Raw genomic sequence first — 18,840 nt, 5'->3', positions numbered from 1 at the left:
TTTTTCAGTTTGTTCTTTCAGCTGAAACAGTATTTTTCTCTCACAACAAATTAGTCGGAATATTATTTCGACTTGTTTTTTCGACAAAGCGAACCGGACCATAAATCCAACAGGGCATTAATTGATAGAGTCTTCGCAATTTGACTAGCAAATCAGAATTAATCAGTGGACAGGAGCGAGACCGATGTCGTAGTCGTACCAGCAGTAGCACGAGAGAGACCGATGTCGTCGCCGTTCGTGGCTGTGAGGAAAAGTAGAAAACTGAAGGAAAAATAAAAGGAAAGAAAGATGAAGGGAAGGGAAACAACGTGTTTGTTTACCGGTTGCCTATTCGCTTACTCGTATATGATCGTGGATTATAAACTAGAGTAATATTTTTCTCTAACGTTAAACCAGCCGACGATAAATAATACAAGATGCTGCTGGTTCGGTCGCGCGCTCTCTCTCTTTTCCTTCTCTTACTCAAGATAGACGATCTCGAGTGCTATCTTCGTGGACGCTGCACGCCGTCTTCGTGTCGGAGCGTCCAGACCAGTGGGTTTTGCACTGAAGTTAGTAGTACGTCAGAGTGTCAGACGATTTGCATTATTGTACACGTCAGGCGATTGCATCCGATCAGGTATTCAGGTCACTTTCTTGGATGCAAGAGACGTACGGCGTCGATGGGCCTCTTCTAGCACGCTGCCTTTACCAAAGCTCTGAATTGTGTGTGTGTGTAGGCCTGGTTGACCCGGCGTTTACTACGTTTTGGACTAGCTACTGGTCCTTCCTCCATGAGTCCTTATCGCTGCTGACTACGTTGAAGTAGTCAATTGTGTCTGCTGGCTTCCAAAAAGGAGCGCTTTAATTAGCAGGGTGCTAATGAAGGATGATGACCGATTATGAACACTCTAGACAACTTGTTTGCTTTAATCCGGTGCTACCTGCTATGGAAAAAGGACCAGACAGAGAAATAGAGAAACAGTAGTGCGTGGAATGTGGGGTCCTGAATGGAAGAACTATTGGTATGGTTGTTAAATACTAGCAAGAGACAAGGAGCAACGGCTCAGTAGTGGACTGTGGGCTGTTTTGCTTGGCTCTAATTGTGTTGACATGGCTTGTCTTATAAACAACAAGTAATTGGCTCTATTAATTTTTTTCCTCGAATAGGTAGGAATGTTGTGTATACTTTATATTAAGGTAAAAGAAAGTCTTGTACGCGACATGATTGGTAATCTAGCTAGTGTGCTAGATCAATCGGTGTTACGTTCTAACCGCTCGTGGCGATTACATGATGAGCTATAATATGCAGCTAGTCATGACTAATGAGTATTAATTTTCTATAAAAAAAACACCAAGCCACTACTGGAAACAACATTTTCCCTGTGCGCCTGCTATTTTTTTGACGGCATCTCGTAAGCACTCAGGAAAATGGCATCACGTGAGCGGTGTGAGGGCAGTCCCAAACAAAAAGTTGTTCCTCCCTCCGTCCCAAAAAGCCTTTGTCTAGGTTCATAGCTAGAACTGTGTTTTTTTTACTAAAGGAGTAGATGATTTTCATACTTGTCATGCATGTCACATGTTGTGGTAGAACCGTCTAAAATAGCACGTTTACAGAGGCGCTCGTCTTTCACCAGACACTGAACACCCCAAAAGCTAGCTACATCGGACGGCTGTCGAGCACACTCCAAGGAAGAACTCGAATAATCCATGTTTTTCCTCTAGGATCCAATAATGAGAATGAGTTTACAATACTTAGTCCATTTCATACAATCAGAGTTCTCAGAAATACACCATTACAATACTAAGTTCAGAGTGCGGAATTTAAACAACGGAATTACAATAAACATCTAACGGGAGAATACAAAGATCCGTCTGTGCCCACCAGAAGAATCCTCCACACAACAGCTACTATTCAAGCTGCACCTGCAACAGGGGTGAATAAACCCTTAGTACACAATGTACTCGCAAGACTTACTCGACTAGTGGGAATAATTTTCCGACTCCGAAAAACTTACTCGCGATAAATTGATAAACATAGCAGTGTCTAACAGTCGATAGACTTGAAAATTTCTAGTGTTAGAGCTGAATAGGATTTCCAATTGCGATCTCTAAGCTAATGGAAATATTAGCTAGCAATATTATTTTTCGATCACGAGTATTTCATTGTCATCTACAAAGTTTGCACTTCGAACTTTATTTAAGTATCATATACATGTTCTATAGCATTTTTGCTTAATAAAAATTGGTTTTAAACCTTAAGTGATATAACATGACTATTGAATTAACTTTCGTTTCGTATTTCCATTGATCATTTCGAGTTACGGAAATTGATCTACACTCTTTATTACATGTATTAACACATAAACATGATGCTCATGACATGTTTTAGTAAATGATTTATAGTGTAACACCGAGGGTGTTACAAATCTACCCCCTTTAACAAAATCTCGTCCTGAGATTTCATGTGCCTAGTGTGGAAAAAAGAGATAAGGAATAAATTCTGATTTTAACAATTACCTCGGTTAACTAGAAAGAAGGTGGGGATAATGCTTCAAGATATAACTTTCTTGGTCCCACGTTGCTTCGTCCTCCGAATGATTTTGCCACTGAACTTTGTAAAACTTCACCACACTGTTTCTAGTCACTCTTTCTTTTTCATCCAAGATCTTGACAGGATGCTCAATATAAGACAAGTCGAGCTGGAGGAGAACTCCTTCTATGTCCACCGCTTCATCGGGGACCCAAAAACATTTCTTTAAATAAGAAACATGGAAGACATTATGTACTGCTAACAAAATATCCAGGAGCTGGATACGGTACGCAGCAGAACCACACCGGGCCAAAATCTTGTAAGGTCCAACATAGCGAGGGGCTAGCTTCCCACAGACACCAAATCAATGTACACCTCTCATGGGAGATACCTTGAGATACACATGATCACCAACTTCAAATTGCAAGGGCCTTCTTCGCTTGTCCGCATAAGTTTTTTGACGACTTTGAGCTATCTTCAAATGGCTTTGAATAATACTGACTTGTTCTCGAGCTTCTTTGATAAAATCAGGCCCAAAATATCCATGATCACCCACATCAACCCAGTTAAGAGGTGTTCTACATTTCTTTCCATACAGAGCTTCAAAAGGTGCCATACGAATGCTTTCTTGATAGCTATTGTTCTAATAAAATTCAGCTAAGTTCAAGCATTCGTCCCACTTTCCAGAAAAAGAAATGGCATAAGCCCTCAACATATCCTCAAGTAACTGATTGACTCTTTCTGTCTGACCGTCAGTTTGCGGATGATAAGCTGAACTTCTGAGGAGACTAGTACCAAGACATTCCTAGAGTTGCTCCCAACAGCGAGAGACAAAGACTGACCCTCTATCAGAGACGATGGTAAGAGGAACTCCATGCTGGGTCACAATCCGGTCAAAATACAACTTGGCATACTTCTTGGCAGAATATCTAGTATCTACCGGGAGAAAATAAGCAGACTTGGTAAGGCGATCCACAATGACCCAAATAGAGTTATAGCCCTTGGACGTGCGGGGTAAACCCACAATGAAATCCATAGAAATATCCTCCTATTTCCAAACAGGGATAGGCAAGAGCTGCAAAAATCCTGATGTACTTGGTGATATCCTGCTTCATATTTGACCACCAATATAAGTAGCGCAAATCATGGTACATTTTGTTACTTTCTAGATGGATGGACAACTTGGAATGATGAGCTTCATCCAAAATCTTTCTTCTAAGCTACTCACTTGATGGAACCACCAATCTGTTTTTGAACCTCACCATACCTTGGTCATCAATACTAAAATGAGGATCACGCCCTTTGGCAATTAACTTCTTGATATGCAGGATTTCCAAAACATCTTGCCTTTGCTCTATAATAATTTGCTTAAGTAAATCCGAGACTAGAGCAATATGGGCTAACACCTCAGCATGGTTGAGAGACAAGGGTGCTTCTTCAACTTGATACGACTTCCAGCTCAAAGCATCAACTACCACATTAGCTTTTCCAGGATGATAATGAACTTCTAAATTGTAATCCTTGATTAGGTCCAGCCATCTCCGCTACCTCATGTTCAGCTCAGACTAAGTGAAAATATATTTGAGGCTCTTGTGATCCGTATAAATATGCACTTTATTTTCCAACAAATAATGCCTCCAAATTTTTAGAGCGTGCACCACAGCAGCCAGCTCTAAATCATGGGTGGGATAACTCACCTCATGCTTTTTCAGCTGGCGTGAAGCATAAGCTATCACACACCCATCCTGCATAAGCACACATCCCAACCCCGTCTTTGAGGCATCACAATATACATCAAAAGGTCTGTCAATATCTGGTTAGGCAAGAACAGGAGCAGTGGTAAGAAATTTTTTTAGGGCTTGGAAAGCTTCTTCACAAGCCGGACTCCATATAAACTTGACATCTTTCTGGAGCAACTTGGTCATTGGTTGGGCTATTTTTGAGAAGTCAGGAATGAAACGTCGATAATAACCAGCAAGACCGAGGAACTGATGAATCTGACGCACTGACTTTGGAGACTTCCAATTTAACACATCTTGCACCTTGCTTGGATCTATAGAGATACCTTTAGGTGTCAGGACATGTCCCAAAAACTACACTCGATCTAACCAAAACTCACACTTGCTGAATTTGGCATACAACTTGTGTTCCCTCAATCGAGCCAGTACTATCCAAAGATGTTGGGCATGCTCTTCCTTGTTCTTGGAGTATATCAAAATATCATCAATGAACACCACTACAAACTTATCCTACTCCGGCATAAAGACTGAATTCATGAGATACATGAAAAATACAGGAGCATTGGTGAGACCAAAAGACATGACTAGGTATTCATACAGCCCATACCTAGTAGAGAAAGTTGTCTTTGATATATCTTGTGGTCGAATCTTAATTTGATAATATCTAGAACAAAGATCAATCTTTGAAAACACCTTTGCACCAGCCAACTAATCGAACAAAGTATCAATATGAGACAAGGGATACTTGTTCTTAATGGTTACCGCATTGAGAGAGCAGTAATCCACACACATTCACAGAGTACCGTCCTTCTTCTTCACAAAAATAGCTGGACAACTCCATGGTGAAAAACTAGGATGGATAAATCCCTTCTCTAATAATTCCTCTAACTGCTTCTTCATTTCAGCTAGTTCTTTAGGAGCCATGCGGTAGGGACGCTGGGAAATAGGAGCAATGCTAGGTTCTAACTCAATGGAAAACTCCACATCTCTATCTGGTGGCAACCCAGGTAGATCTTTAGGAAAAACATCCGGAAACTCATAGACCACAAGAATAGAGACAAGATCAGGAGAAGCTTCAACATGAGCAGCAACTGGTAAGGCTTGATCTGAGCGCATAAGAAGAGACATCCTATCCTCAGAAGAAGGAAGTCGTAACTCAACAACTCTCTACTTAAGGTCTAAGACTACCCCATAAACATGCAACCAGTTTATGCCCAGAATTGAATCTATGCCTTGCCTAGGCAGCACCATGAACTGGAGGCGGTAAGTGTGAGTGGCTAGCACTAATCCAATTGTGTCCATCCGAGTATTAACGCACAACTGCGCACCCAAAGTACTGATTCTATAGGCAATAGGTATAGCCATAAGAGATATACTGTGCCTTTGTGCAAACCCCATGTTCATGAATGAATGTGATGCACCAGAATCAAACAACACATATGTTGGGTGGGAATCAATGGTAAACATACCAGCCATCACAGGTTCATTCTATAAGTTCTTCTCAGCCTCAGTGAAGTTGACTTGCCCAGAGCGGCTAACGGGTACCTTCTTGTTGATGATCGTCTGCTTGATCAGATGGGAGTTAGCTAAGGGCTGAGTGGACTGTGCAGGCTGGTTCTGCGAACACTCCTGAGCATAGTGGCCTTCCTTGCCACACTTAAAACAAGCACCAGGCTTGTTCCCCTGCCCCTGACAAGGCATAACCTAATGTCCCTGGGGCTATTATTGTTGCGCCTGCAGAGTAGGTACACGGTACGGAGCAGGAGGTGCCTGGTAGTTCTGCTGAGGCTGGCGGAACGACTACCCACCCGAAGACTGATAGGGCACCCCCCTGACAACCTACACCTTCTGAGCTTGGGGGTGACTGGAAGACCCAGTAATCACCTGCTTACATTTCCACTCAGCCTGAGAGTCATGCTGTAGTCCATCCATGGCAATAGCAGCATTCATCATAGCACCAAAAGTCTGATAGTTTCCTATGTACAACTACTTCTACAGACTACAAGAGAGGCTACGATAGAAACGATCCCTCTTCTTCTCATCAGTATCGACGTGGATCCCAGCATACTGTGCCAGATGGTTGAACTTATTCACATAATCCATCACAGACATGCTCCCTTGCATCAAGTCTAGGAACTCCGTCAACTTTCTATTCAGCACACCAACAGGAATGTAGTACTCTCTAAAAGCAGTGGGAAACTCCTGCCAAGTCACACGGTTATCCACCGGCTGCATGGCATTGAACGTGTCCCACCATGCACTAGCAGAACCCAACACCTGTTGCGCTGCAAAGCGCACCTTCTGCTCCTCAGTTATAGTGAGCAGCTAAAACTTCTGCTCTAGAATACGAAGCCAATACTCCGCATCCAGAGGCTCAGCAGTCGGCGTGAACATGGGTGGGTGCTGTGGCAGAACCGCCTAATTTAATGTCTCACAGGAGTGCTTGTCTTCCATTAGACACTAAGCACTCAGGGGAGAACACTAGATTACTCAGTTCCGTCGGACACACCCCAGGGGAGAACCCGAAAATCCACATTTTTGCCATCAGGATCACAAATGAGAGAATAAAGCTTACATCATTCATAACCATTTCTTACATCACTTTTAATACAACATCATAGCATAATATTTATTAATATAACAGCAGAATGAAATCATATTATCAGAGTTATAAACAATTTAATTGAACAGCGGAATAGAAACATGTGAACAGAATTATAGTGGAAATAAACCTCTATTAATGACATGATGAAGTATTGATATATATAGACTACGACAATAGATTATGAAACTTTCATTTATAAAAGTATTTGGTGAGAGTTATAAATAACACTACGATCGCAGCGTAAAGGAAATCCTCTCTGAGCCCACTAGGAGGAATCCACACACAAAGGTCAGCTCAAGCGTCCACCTGTCACCTGCAACAGGGGGGAATAAAACCCTGAGTACTCAATTGTACTCAGCAAGACTTACCCGATAGGAGAAAAGAAAAGACTCCAAGGATATGCAAGGCTATCTGGTTTGTGGGTTGTATTTGCAGAAAGCATTACTAAGCGTGCATCCTTATATTTGATTTTTATTAATAGCCGCATTGGTTCATTAACTAACCATTCTATGTAAGCACCTGTGCTACTTTCAAGCAGGTGGTAAGCAATCAGATTTTCTTTGTCCATCTTCCATCTTTCATCTTTCAGTTCTTACTACGATGCTAAACCGTAGACAAGCCGTACCGGATAGTCCGATGATTCGCGAATCAATGCCCCTAGCTGGGTACCCCGAAAACACACGCCCAGCTTGTACCCCAGGCACAAGCAGGACCGACCCATCACTCTCCTGTCCCGGGTGTCCAAGTCCCCGTCCAAACTGGGACTCCAAGCCCCCGCCCCTGAGTCCCGGACTCAGTGCGGTGCAAGGACCTCCTCCACCAAAAACAAACCCTAACAGTCGGTCCGGAAAGAGCCGGATCCACGATAAGAGAGCAACAAGTCTTCCAAGCGCCCATACACAAGTATGTGCTCGGGATAATAAGTCTGTGACCTGCCCAGAGTCATATGCAACGGTCGGTCCTTAACCGACCAGACAGGGAGAAACGGTGTAACCAAGCTATGACCCGCCTCCGCGGTGACACAACTTCTTACACCCACCAATACCCAAACCACATCCCTGCCCGGTCACCATTTTTCTTTCCACCATTTTTATATATTCCAAGTGATAATCATATAGTAACATATTTCCTATATCTCGCGAGTGACAGGCAATCACTCGACTTCTACCGGAGTCCTGTAGCATAGCAATCTACACGATCATGTCATACTAGTAAGACTCATAGGATAAAGATATATATATGCAAGTGGGTTTCATTCAACTCCTTAAAACTTAATGCACAATTATAATTTAAACTGCAGAAAGTAGGGGTTGTGCACCGGGGCTTGCCTGGGAAAAATATAATCAGAAGTTAGCTTCCCATCATGGCGACATGATCTCCAAAAGCACCATTCCTCCAGCAACTTCCGACGACTCCGTGATCCACCGACGTCCCTATTATGATATGCAATGTAATGCCATGCAAAGATATAATTAATTGACTGCAATCGTGACTCGTATAAATACGCTCTACGTCTCTCAAGTGAACGAGCTAGTTCTAACGACGACCGTACTTAGGCTACATATCCATGTTGTCACATAAGACGTTATTTCTCACAATTCTTTTAGTTGTACAAACCCAAGTCGTTTCTTTATTTTATTCTATCGATTTAATCGTTATTCGAATAGAGCATCATTATCTACCTAGCAACTAATTATTATTGAGCTACAAAAATTACAGTGAGTAGATAATAATATTAGTAGTTTACTGTCAAATTTTTAGAGTGAACACTATTACCGATTTATCCCGGAAATTCCTACAAGTTCATCTTTTAACAATATTAAGCATTTTAAAATACTTATATAGCTCCCAAAAATATTATCGAACTATGTGCACAAAATGTACTAATAGGTGGATCCTAATTTTAGAGACTCAACAAAACTGGTTTCATAATTTTTGGACTCCTATATCATTTTGTATTGATTTTACAAACTTGCCTTATACGCAAATTTAGAAATTGCTTTAGAAACATAAAGAGACCAGCAATCACCCACTCGGCCCAACAGCCAAATCAGCCCAGGCGAGCACGGGACCGGCCTAGACGGGGCAGGACGCGCGCGGCCCAACGTGCAGGCTTCCGGCCGACCCAGCAATCCAGAAGCGACCGGGCCCAGCAGTGCGGCACGCGACCGGCCAGTGGGCGCGCGGCAGCGGCCCAGCGAGCAGACCGCGGCCCAGGCGCGGGGACAGGGCGCACGGCCCAGCAGAGCGGCATGGCCCAGCAGAGCGAAAGTGGCCAGCCAAGCAGCGCGCATTTTGCAGAAATGACCCCGCAGTTCTACGAAACCACGTCGCAGTCCAGTAACCCTATTCATCAAAGTCTAGCGGTTCGCGTTAGGATCCAAAGAAAACTTCTATTCCCATTCCTCACCTTCCCTCCTTCCTCCCAAAACAGAGCACGGCGCAGGGAACCAAATCGCCGGCCCAATCGGCGGCGGCAACGGCGCGACGGGGTCGGGGAACAGCATGTTGTCGGTGGACCACCCACCGGCGAGCCGCACCAGGACCTGCGCGGCCTTAGGCGGGCCGCGGCAAGAGCCAAACTGGCCCTCGGTAGCCCGCCCGCGTGAGCCGTGGCGGCGGTCTACTGGCTGCGGGCGCCCGGGCGGGAAAACGGTGGGGTGTCGACGCGCAGGACGCCGCGACGGTGAGGCATGGGCGCGCCTCTGCGGCAGTGGTTGGTGACGGTGGATTGGCGCGACGGAGATGGAGCAGAGAGGGCAGTACTACGGCATGGAGCCGAGGTCGTCGCGTGCGCTCGCGCGTGATTGCCAGCGATGGCGCTCCTGGACTCCAGATGCGGCGAGGAGGGCACAGCACGGAGGTGAGGTGGAAGGAAGAGGAGGGCACCGGCGCTGGAGCGGCTGGCGGCATCCGAGGACTGCGACACGGTGGCTCCGGCGCGGAGCGAGGCAAAGGGGCGCGCTCGTGCAACGCAAGCAGAGGGGAGAGGCGCCGATGGAGGGCTGCTGTACGGCGGCGTGGAGCTCACGCGGAGGAGGGCGATGCGGAGGTGCGCGGAGGAGTAGCGCTCACGGCTCGGTCCAGTGTGGCGTGGCGGCGCGTGCTGCGGGGGGCAGACCAGCGCAGGCCGAAGGTGGAGCAGCGCAGGGCCAAGGGGCGCACGCTGGCAGGAGGGCTCCCCGGCTCCGGGCGGCCTGGCGCAGCCATGGCTGGGCGCAGCAACGCGGCCGAGCGCGGGCATTGCGGCTCGGCGCGCTAGGTGAGGCAGTGCGGAGCCATACGCGGTTTCGGGAGAGGGAGGAGAACGGCGGCACGGCTCTAGCTGGTGATGCGGCACACGGGCGCGGCAGCAGCGGACCGGCGGAGCTCACGGGCACACGGGCGTGGGAACGCCAGGGCGCCGAACGCTGGGAAAGAAAAAAAAAGAAGAGAACGCCGGTGCTGCAGGGCACACGAGGCGAAGCGAAATAGCCTCGGTGGGACGCGAAGACAGAGACGACAGCGGTATAGAAAAGGAAGAGGAAGGCGCTAGAGGCTCGGCGTGCACAAGAAGAACGAGTGCTGGAGAGGGAACAGCAGGACGTGGGCATGGCAGAGCAACGAGCTGGCCTCGGCGAGAGAAAGAAACAAACGAGTCGGCAATCATATGAGAGAGCAGAGCGGGAGCAGCAGCATGTGGGTCAGCCGATCAGATTCATTGCACTGCCACGGCACAGTTGCTGGTGCCTCCAATAAAAATAATTGGACAAGACACTCCCTGTCTCATGAGTCCGCTCATAGAGGTGTGTTCTGAATACAGACATTTTCTCAAGAAAACTGCTGTGGTGCAGAACAAGGTGCGGAACGACTGCGAAGCTCGAAGTAAAAAAAAAGAATAGGCGCTAAAAGTTCACATCTGCTAGCTTTCAGTCACCTCCTTTCACCTAGTATCACTGTTCACCTAAACGGCTGTTTAGCCCGTTTAAACACCGTGTAAACGCTACACGGTGGTGCGCCGTTTACGTTTAATCACCCGTTTACCCCGTTTAATTGGCCGTTTAGCCCGTTTAATGGGACGTTTTGCCCGAATAATGGCTAAACGGTAGGTGACCGACTGTTTACCGTTTAGCGTTTAGGAAAACACTGCCTAGTATATACGAGCAGTTCATCGTCCTGTTCACTTAAGCTTTTCAAAATTATATATATATATATATATATATATACACACACACACACACACACACATCGTTCAACTTGTTAACGGATTTTATCTTATTTATAAAATTTGCTTTTCTTGCTTAATCTAATATAACAAACCGTTCGCTAGAATCATCGTTCGACATCCCTAAATATCTTTACGCACTGAGTAATTTAACTAGAGCATTGATTTGAGTCCACGAAACTAAGTCACACAAGATTCGCTTATTGCCTCAAGTATGTTTTTAAATAAAAATTTTGATAAACTCGTTTCAAAAATTTTTACTTAGGCCTAAATCGTGGTGCTAAATAAGATCGTAACACCGGGGTGTTACAACCAACCCCCCTTAAAAAGAATCCTGTCCCGAGATTCAAAACTGGAACCAGAAAAGGGGAAACACGATTACATTCCGTAGATTAGGGATTACACGAAAAAATTACATGACTTCGAATACTAAACCACACGGGGATCTAGGGATACATGGTTACGAGCAACTTGGTACAATCGAGTCCTACTCCAGAAGTCGAGATAGACGAGGACAATGGAGAAACAACAAGATAATGATTATCCAAAACAAGGCGTAGCACCAACAAATCCAGAAACAGTCGACTGAGAAGTAAAACATCGTGAACCCTAAGATTGACTACCCAAAAGGGAACTTGAACTTCTTCGATGAACTAGATCCCTTCTTCTTCTCAGATCACACCATCACCTCAGACAGCCGAACCTAGCTTCACAACATCGACTGGATTTCGTAGCTCTGCTGTGAATGTGAGAGGAATGGGGGTGAAGAAGAGCAAGGACCAAGGGCATCTTATAGAGGCGAACGGAGAGGGAAAAGCAACACACCGGAGGCGGATGCGGCGGGGATCGAATACACAGACGGTGCATGCTGTGGAGATAAGGTCGGAAACATGGTGTGCTTCCTGCGCAAGCGGCGGAGGGGGAAATAAAGGAGAGTAGAGGGGGTCCGCTTGACGAGGCAGGCGTGCGGGCGACCATGTTCACAGAAGAAGAAAGAGGGAGGGGTCCGGTACGGGGAACGACGGTGCGGGGCAGAGAGCCGACCGGATGCCAGGAAGGAAAAGTGCACAGTGCACAAGGACGGCGAGCACTGCACGATGTCGCGGTCACGCGAAAACAGGACGATAATGGACCCGACACCGACGGTGTTCGCAGGGCACGCAGCGAAATGACCCAACATGCGTAGCACGGTCAACTAAGCACAGGGCTTGGGACAAAATGTCCACTCTGACTTTTGCAACTACTCCCGACTATCCACTGCTAACCTTCCTCGACCACATCCGTCTTTTCTGTAAACCCAGATCATGTCATACTTTCTTTCTCCAAACCATCTCCTTTTTACCTTGAAAGACACTTTTGCATCCCCATTATGGATTTCCCGTTTGAACACCCGAACATTTTCAAGGAGAAAACTTTAAAACAAATGGTACGGCGGTGTAACTCAGCAAGGTACTTGGTCAACAACCTCGATACTAGCGCGTGCCGAGCAGCAGCACCATGTGGCAGCTGTTCCACAGGGAGCCCTTGGTTTCGTCGTGGCACCATAAGCTTTTAACCAGGCAACTATTACCAACTTACATGCCATGAAGGCGGTGGGGTCATAGACCACAGAGTAAGGGGGTATCGCAAGGGAAAAATTCAAACAACAAAGGCTCCCTTCGCAACAAGGGACAAGGAATTCAAATCCAACGGCGGATTTGTTTTAAAGAGATTCAAGTGTTCTGTTGGGACATCCACAATTAGTTGATACAATGTCCAATAACATCCAATCATGGCTGATCTGCTTGGCATCTGAATGGCAACTTTTCTTATAACTCACTTAACATTGCCCTTGAAAACTTGGAGCACGTCTAACGAGACTTTAAGTAAATGGACGCAATAAACACAACGAAATAATTAAAATGCATGTTCCAACGGTCTGATATGGGTACATCATATAGGCATTCATGCTCCCATTCACGACATAGCATTCACCTACGATCGGACGATCTCAACAACTACGGACGACAACAACGACAAGAGTACAATACCGGAGGACAGCAACGAAAAACACTACTACTACGGGTACAGCATCCCAAGGCAACTAATCTACATCTTCACGGGGCAACGGCTGAGTGAGAGGAATCAAGGGCTCTGCTTCTGACACTTCCGAGGGTGGAGGTGCGGGCGGTGCTATAACACCAGTTCTTCTTCTTTCTGGCGGGTGGATAGGGATCCCTTCCAAGATTGGGGCATCCTGCCTTCCAGCAGCCAACGTCCTCCGTTCGGCCCTGGTGACAAGATAGGCCACCCGCAGCTGATGAACATGCCGGTCTTCGGCTCCCTTTAGAGCTTCCTCCATGGCAGCCTCTCGGCTCTTAGCAGCTGCAGCGCTGGCATGCGCTTCAGCGAGCTGCACTTGGAGCATCCGGTTGAAGATCTCGGCTTCCTCGGCGCGCCGAAGGCATGCCCTCAGCTCCAAGGCTTGACGGTCGTACTGCTCATCTAGAGCGAGCAGGTACGTGGTCAAGTGCACCATAGTGGGACTGTCCTCTTGCACATCTCGTCCTTGCAAAGCCTCCATGCGCGCCCTCCATGCCCACCGATTCTTGTCCAAAGGAGGAAAGAACCGCATGGGAGTACGAGCAATAGGCTCCTCATAGATCTGGCAGAGGTACCGCAAGGCTTTGTGGGCCACAACCTAGTAGGTGTCGATGAAGCGAAACCCAGTTGCGGTCACACTCCAGGCTTCAGTGAGGTCGGGGAACTCCTCACTCTTCCCGATGTAGACGGTAACCTCACACCGCTCGGTGCCATGCTCCTCATACTCACGGCCCTCATACTCAGGGCGATCATTGACTCCAAGCTTTTGCATGGTGGCATGCAGGATTCTGGGAAAACCCTCAACGTTCATGCAATAGGTACTAACCCAGGCTCCTACCATCTTAGGCGATGGTTGCAAGGAAGGCTGAGCGAAAAAGCTGGCTCAAAGGAAAAGCTAAGCGAGCTAAAGTGTGACGAGTGGTGGTACCAATGGCTAAGCCAAGCTCTACTTATAAAGGCGGAGCGTTCGGTGGTACTGGCGCGGTTCACCAGGGTTCCCGCGCGAGATCACTACGGCGGATCGACCAAATTCCGCGCGTTCGAGGCGAGCGACGTGCGATGCCATTACTGACTAGTACGACTGCAGGGCAAGGGTCCGACAAGAGCACAGAAAGGGGTACAGAGAGACGTGGGTCAAGACCGGCGTGAACCATGGGCGAACGCAAAACACGAAGCCATAGTGCAGACCTAACTCTAGGATAGGAACGAGTCAGACGTGCATAATACGACACACGTGACACGTATGGATGGCGTATTTACCAGCAATATGACACTACAATGCACAAATAGAATATGCATGAATGCACGTCCTATACGTCCTTGCACTATTGCCACATATAAGGCAACCGTTCTCAGATTTTTGGCACATCGCTCTCTCCCTGTAACTAGTCGATACTATCGAACTATGCTCAAGTCAGTGTACCTACAGAAACTTGATTAAGTCTACCTAAGTCAGCAGAGTGCCATCTATCCTGGATACATAACCATAGTAATAGGGCTACTTATATAACTTCGCATGCAAACGTCCTAACTTTTTGCAACAATAGGTTGTCAAATTTTAGTTTAGAAAAGGTTTTCGAAGCTTTATTTCCTCATTTATGCTCTGATACCACCTGTGGCAGAACCGCCTAATTTAATGTCTCACAGGAGTGCTTGTTTTCCATTAGACACTAAGCACTCAGGGGAGAACACTAGATTACTCGGTTCCGTTGGACACACCCCAGGGGAGAACCCGAAAATCCACATTTTTGCCATCAGGATCACAAATGAGAGAATAAAGCTTACATCATTCGTAACCATTTCTTACATCACTTTTAATACAACATCATAGCATAATATTTATTAATATAACAGCGGAATGAAATCATATTATCAGAGTTATAAACAATTTAATTGAACAGCGGAATAGAAACATGTGAACAGAATTACAGCGGAAATAAACCTCTATTAATGACATGATGAAGTATTGATATATATAGACTACGGCAATAGATTATGAAACTTTCATTTATAAAAGTATTTGGTGAGAGTTATAAATAACACTACGATCGCAGCGTAAAGGAAATCCTCTCTGAGCCCACCAGGAGGAATCCACACACAAAGGTCAGCTCAAGCGTCCACCTGTCACCTGCAACAGGCGGGAATAAAACCCTGAGTACTCAATTGTACTCAGCAAGACTTACCCGATAGGAGAAAAGAAAAGACTCCAAGGATATGCAAGGCTATCTGGTTTGTGGGTTGCATTTGCAGAAAGCATTACTAAGCGTGCGTCCTTATATTTGATTTTTATTAATAGCCGCATTGGTTCATTAACTAACCATTCTATGTAAGCACCTGTGCTACTTTCAAGCAGGTGGTAAGTAATCAAATTTTCTTTGTCCATCTTCCATCTTTCATCTTTCAGTTCTTACTACGATGCTAAACCGTAGACAAGCCGTACCGGATAGTCCGGCGATTCGCGAATCAATGCCCCCAGCTGGGTACCCCGAAAACACACGCCCCGCTTGTACCCCAGGCACAAGCAGGACCGACCCATCACTCTCCTATCCCAGGTGTCCAGGTCCCTGTCCAAACTGGGACTCCAAGCCCCCGCCCCTGAGTCCCGGACTCAGTGCGGTGCAAGGACCTCCTCCACCAAAAACAAACCCTAACAGTCGGTCCGGAAAGAGCCGGATCCGCGACAAGAGAGCAACAAGTCTTCCAAGCGCCCATACACAAGTATGTGCTCGGGATAATAAGTCTGTGACCTGCCCAGAGTCATATGCAACGGTCGGTCCTTAACCGACCAGACAGGGAGAAACGGTGTAACCAAGCTATGACCCGCCTCCGCGGTGACACAACTTCTTACACCCACCAATACCCAAACCACATCCCTGCCCGGTCACCATTTTTCTTTTCACCATTTTTATATATTCCAAGTGATAATCATATAGTAACATATTTCCTATATCTCGCGAGTGACAGGCAATCACTCGACTTCTACCGGAGTCCTGTAGCATAGCAATCTACACGATCCTGTCATACTAGTAAGACTCATAGGATAAAGATATATATATGCAAGTGGGTTTCATTCAACTCCTTAAAACTTATTGCACAATTATAATTTAAACTGTAGAAAGTAGGGGTTGTGCACCGGGGCTTGCCTGGGAAAAATATAATCAGAAGTTAGCTTCCCATCATGGCGACATGATCTCCAAAAGCACCATTCCTCCAGCAACTTCCGACGACTCCATGATCCACCAACATCCCTATTATGATATGCAATGTAATGCCATACAAAGATATAATTAATTGACTGCAATCGTGACTCGTATAAATACGCTCTACGTCTCTCAAGTGAACGAGCTAGTTCTAACGACGACCGTACTTAGGCTACATATCCATGTTGTCACATAAGACGTTATTTCTCACAATTCTTTTAGTTGTACAAACCCAAGTCGTTTCTTTATTTCATTCTATCGATTTAATCGTTATTCGAATAGAGCATCATTATCTACCTAGCAACTAATTATTATTGAGCTACAAAAATTACAGTGAGTAGATAATAATATTAGTAGTTTACTGTCAAATTTTTGGAGTGAACACTATTACCGATTTATCCCGGAAATTCCTACAAGTTCATCTTTTAACAATATTAAGCATTTTAAAATACTTATATAGCTCCCAAAAATATTATCGAACTATGTGCACAAAATGTACTAATAGGTGGATCCTAATTTTAGAGACTCAACAAAACTGGTTTCATAATTTTTGGACTCCTATATCATTTTGTATTGATTTTACAAACTTGCCTTATACGCGAATTTAGAAATTGCTTTAGAAAAATAAAGAGACCAGCAATCACCCACTCGGCCCAACGGCCAAATCAGCCCAGGCGAGCACGGGACTGGCCTAGATGGGGCAGGATGCGCGCGGCCCAACGTGCAGGCTTCCGGCCGACCCAGCAATCCAGAAGTGACCGGGCCCAGCAGTGCGGCACGCGACCGGCCAGTGGGCGCGCGGCAGCGGCCCAGGCGCGGGGACAGGGCGCATGGCCCAGTAGAGCGGCATGGCCCAGCAGAGCGGAAGTGGCCAGCCAAGCAGCGCGCATTTTGCAGAAATGACCCCACAGTTCTACGAAACCACGTCGCAGTCCAGTAACCCTATTCATCAAAGTCTAGCGGTTCGCGTTTGGATCCAAAGAAAACTTCAATTCCCGTTCCTCACCTTCCCTCCTTCCTCCCAAAACAGAGCACGGCGCAGGGAACCAAATCGCTGGCCCAATCGGCGGCGGCAACGGCGCGACGGGGTCGGGGAACAGCATGTTGTCGGTGGACCACCCACCGGCGAGCCGCACCAGGACCTGCGCGGCCTTAGGCGGGCCGCGGCAAGAGCCAAACCGGCCCTCGGTAGCCCACCCGCGTGAGCCGTGGCGGCGGTCTACCGGCTGCGGGCGCCCAGGCGGGAAAACGGTGGGGTGTCGACGCGCAGGACGCCGCGACGGTGAGGCACGGGCGCGCCTCCACGGCAGTGGTTGGTGACAGTGGATTGGCACGACGGAGATGGAGCAGAGAGGGCAGTACTGTGGCATGGAGCCAAGGTGGTCGCGTGCGCTCGCGCGTGATTGCCAGCGATGGCGCTCCTGGACTCCAGACGCGGCGAGGAGGGCACAGCACGGAGGTGAGGTGGAAGGAAGAGGAGGGCACCGGCGCTGGAGCGGCTGGCGGCATCCGAGGACTGCGACACGGTGGCTCTGGCGTGGAGCGAGGCGAAGGGGCACGCTCGCGCAACGCAAGCAGAGGGGAGAGGCGCCGATGGAGGGCTGCTGTACGGCGGCGTGGAGCTCGCGCGGAGGAGGGTGATGCGGAGGTGCACGGAGGAGTAGCGCTCACGGCTCGGTCCAGTGTGGCGTGGCGGCGCGTGCTGCGGGGTGCAGACCAGCGCAGGCCGAAGGTGGAGCAGCGCGGGGCCAAGGGGCGCGCGCTGGTAGGAGGGCTCCCCGGCTCCAGGCGGCCTAGCGCAGCCATGGCTGGGCGCAGCAATGCGGCCGAGCGCGGGCGTTGCGGCTCGGCGCGCTAGGTGAGGCAGTGCGGAGCCATACGCGGTTTCGGGAGAGGGAGGAGAACGGCGGCATGGCTCTAGCTGGTGATGCGGCACACGGGCGCGGCAGCAGCGGACCGGCGGAGCTCATGGGCACACGGGCGTGGGAACGCCAGGGCGCCGAACGCTGGGAAAGAAAAAAAAAAGAAGAGAACGCCGGTGCTGCAGGGCACACGAGGCGAAGCGAAATAGCCTCGGTGGGACGCGAAGACAGAGACGACAGCAGTATAGAAAAGGAAGAGGAAGGCGCTAGAGGCTCGGCGTGCACAAGAAGAACGAGTGCTGGAGAGGGAACAGCAGGACGTGGGCATGGCAGAGGCAAGGCAGAGCAACGAGCTGGCCTCGGCGAGAGAAAGAAACAAACGAGTCGGCAATCATATGAGAGAGCAGAGCGGGAGCAACAGCACGTGGGTCAGCCGATCAGATTCATTGCACTGCCACGGCACAGTTGCTGGTGCCTCCAATAAATATAATTGGACAAGACACTCCCTGTCTCATGAGTCCGCTCATAGAGGTGTGTTCTAAATACAGACATTTTCTCAAGAAAACTGCGGTGGTGCAGAACAAGGTGCGGAACGACTGCGAAGCTCGAAGTAAAAAAAAAACAATAGGCGCTAAA

The sequence above is a fragment of the Miscanthus floridulus genome, chromosome 9 (genome assembly GCF_019320115.1).
Source record: "Miscanthus floridulus cultivar M001 chromosome 9, ASM1932011v1, whole genome shotgun sequence".
Lineage (NCBI taxonomy): Eukaryota > Viridiplantae > Streptophyta > Magnoliopsida > Poales > Poaceae > Miscanthus > Miscanthus floridulus.
This window is presented reverse-complemented; position numbering follows the sequence as displayed.